The 3,619-nt window shown below is 42.9% G+C and overlaps 1 pseudogene; it reads right to left on the reverse strand.

Moving 5' to 3' along the window:
• Positions 1 to 726: 726 nt before the first annotated feature.
• Positions 727 to 2,081, reverse strand: LOC125098979 (tubulin alpha-1A chain-like; annotated as a pseudogene).
• Positions 2,082 to 3,619: the final 1,538 nt, after the last annotated feature.

Consider the following 3,619-nt stretch of genomic DNA (forward strand, 5'->3'; position numbering starts at 1 on the left):
TTGTTTTTGTTTTTGTTTTTTTTTACCCTTTAACTCTGTTTCTTATCTGCCATTCATTCTTCAGTCTAGCTCCTCTCTCCCATTTGTCTTAAAGCTGCCTTCACCAAGATCAATAATGACCATGTTGTTAAATCCAAAAGATAATTTTCAGCCTTTATCTTACTTGATCTGTGTGCGGCACTTGACGCTGACCTCACATCCTTCCAGCATTGTCTTTCCCTGAATTCTAGACCATGTAGTCTTAATTTTTATCTCACATTATAGCTGCTCCATCTCAGTCACCTTTATATATCTTGTAACTATTGGTATTTCCCAGGACTCTATCCTCAGTTCCCTTTCCTTCCCTCCCCTCATCTTCCATTATTCTCTTCTCTTTCTTTCTTCTCTTCTTTTCTCTGGTATAAACCATCCCTGGGCATTCTTACTTATTCACATAGCTTCAGAAGCCATCTATATGCCAATAACTTCCAAACTATATTTTAAATCCAATTTTTTCTCTTTCTTTTTTCCTTTTATTCATTTAAGACCGGGAATACTTTATTCAAGCCCATCAGAGAAATGGACAGCTTGGGTCTATAACAGAGCATGTGTTTTAAAGCATAGGTTGGCATTGTATATGAGACTATACACTGCTACGCACAAATTAACTCATCAGAGCACAACTTTTCAAGTTCAAAACAGAACAAGCTTCCCTGTAAAAGAAGCACCTTTGTGATATTTTTAACTTTAGTAGTCTTCTCCTCCTTTTTCACCCTCTCCTTCGACAGAATCCACACCAGCTTCTTCATAATCCTTCTGAATGACAGCCATGTCCTCATGGGCCTCAAAAAAAAAAAACTGTCCTTCCTCCACGCCCTCCCCCACATACCAGTGAACAAAGGCACACTTGGAATACATCAGGTCAAACTTGCATTCCAGGCGAGCCTAGGCCTCAGTGATGTCTGTGGTTGTGTTCAGCAGGCACACAGCTCGCTGTACTTTGGCCAGGTCTCCACCAGGAACCACAATGGGAGGCTGGTAATTAATGCCAACTTGGAAGCCAGTGAGGAACCAGTGCACAACCTGGATGGTATACTTGATTTTGATGGTGGCAATGGCAGCATTGACATCTTTGGGAACCATATTTCATGGTACAACAGGCAGCAAGACATGAATTTACTGTGGTGAGGCTCACATTTCACCACCTGGTTCACTGGCTCAAAAGCATGCATTGGTGATCTCTGCTACAGAAAGCTATTCATGGTAGGCTTTCTCAGCAGAGGTGACAGGGGCATAGTGGCCAGAGGGAAGTAGATGTGAGGATAGGGCATGAGGTTGGTCTGGAATTCTCTCAGATCAACATTCAGGGCTCTCTCAGATCTGAGAGAAGCAGTGATGGAGGACACAATTTGACCTATCAACCTATTTTGATTAGTGTTGTTTGGCATTCAATATCGAGGTTTCTACAATGGATGTCACAGATGACCTCATTGTCTACTCTGAAAGCACAATCAGATTGCTCCAAGATGGTGTGGGTAGTGAAGGTGGAGTTGTAGGGCTCGGTACAGCTGTGGAAACTTGGAGGGCTGGGTAAATGGAGAACTCCAGCTTGGACTTCTTGCCATAATCAACTTAGAGACATTCCATCAGCAGTGAGGTAAACCCGGAACCAGTTCCCCCTCCAAAGCTGTGGAAAACCAAGAAGCCCTGAAGACCTGCACTGGTCAGCCAGTTTCTGAATTCAGTTCAAGACAAGGTCAATGATCTCCTTACCAATAGTGTAGAGCTCTCTGGCATAGTTATTGGCAGCATCTTCCTTCTCTGATGAGCTGCTCAGGGTGGAAGAGCTGGTGGTAGGTGCCAGTGCGAATGCCATCAGTGACTGTGGGTTCCAGGTCTACAAACACTTCCCTGGGCACATGCTTCCCAGCACCTGTCTCACTGAAGAAGGTGTTGAAGGAGTCATCTCCTCCCCTAATGGTCTTGTCACTTGGAATCTGGCCATTGGGTTGAATGCCATGTTCTAGGTAATAGAGTTCCCAGCAGGCATTGACAATCTGGATGTGAGTCTGACCAAGATGGATGGAGATGCATTCATGCATGGTTGCTGCTTTGTGACTGCCAAGCAGATGGCAGAGAGGAAGGGGGGATGTTGTTGCTTCTTACAGCACAACTCTTAGGTGGTCGATATAAGAGAACCTGCCAAGTACCAGATACTTAAAAGGACCTAATTGTCTACTAGATGTTTCTTCTTTGGTGTTCTGTAAGTCCTTGAATCTGGACATGTCCAAAAATAAAACTCAACATTTTCTTCCCACCTGAATCTGTTTTTTTTTTTTTTTCTTTTTTTCCTGCCTTGCCTGTCTCAGTGACTGGTATCTCTATTCCCCAGCCAGAAATTAGGTGTCACCTCACTCACCCACAACTTCAACCCCCATTAAAGTGACAAATTCACCCCTGTTTTCCCAGAATTTTTTTGGTGTTATTATGAAAAATTTCACATCCGTGGAACCCCCACAGTTCCATAAAAACTGGAATGGCTTGCCTGGATCTGTCTTAATTTTAAAACTAAAAGTCTCATGTCTTGGGAACTTCTTTAGTCCTGGGCAAACCATAAGGTTGATAATCCTTTTGCCTCTATCCAATCAATCATCAAGACCTACTGATTTTAACTTTAATGTGTCCGGGTTGTCCAGTTCTCCCCATCTTCACTGTTACTCTAACCAGCATAGGTCATTAACATGTCTTGCCTTGACTGCTGCAAAGCTTTGCAACTTTCCTTTGCCTCTAGCATTTCTTCCTCCAACCCATTCTCTGAATTGCTGCTAGAGTCATCTTTCTAAACTATAACCTTGATTGTATCATTTTTCTTCTGAAATCTCTGTGACTGTTCTTTATTTGCCCTACGATAAGGAGCACACTTTTTTTTTTTTTTTTAAGTAGGCTCCATGCCCACTGTGGAGCCCAATGTGGTGCCTGAATTCGCAACCTTGAGATTAAGACTGAGCCACACCAGTGCTCCAAGGGGCTTATGTTTTAAAATGTCTCACATGACCTCTCATGAAATCATCCTGTTTATTCTTCCAGGCTCATCCTTTCTCACTTGTTACACTGCATATAAGCCCAGATGCCAGCTGTCTCCTCTATGAAAGCAACCTTTGTTTTTATTTTACACCCACATGGACATAGAACTTTTGCATATCTTCACATTCTCTATCTTGAGCCCATCTCTACAAAAGTCTTGGTAAGAAACACAGAATTCACAGAGAAGATGAAAGGGATCTCCTAGCATGTGTGGTATAGCAGCAACGCCCCAACTCACTATTTGACATTTCTTCTCCAAAGTTCCTTCTCAGCTCTGACACTCCTCTAAGATTTCTTTTTTCCTTTGTCTCTACTTTTCCTCCAAGGTATACAGCCTTCTTGGATCTACACGCCCCCTTCCTGTGCCCCTGCCCCAATCTCTTTACACTCATCTCTTTATTATCCTGAGTGATTTGGCTTTGCCCTAGATCCTCTTTATAAATGTACATTCCCAACTCCATCCAAGGGTTCAACAAAACAAAGTGTCCTTCTATTTTGAGATTCCATTCCTGCTCAGTGCCATCATTTTTAGCTTGACATGTCTGGTGGGGTCTCA

This window comes from Lutra lutra, chromosome 4 (genome assembly GCF_902655055.1).
Source record: "Lutra lutra chromosome 4, mLutLut1.2, whole genome shotgun sequence".
NCBI classification, from domain to species: Eukaryota; Metazoa; Chordata; class Mammalia; order Carnivora; family Mustelidae; genus Lutra; species Lutra lutra.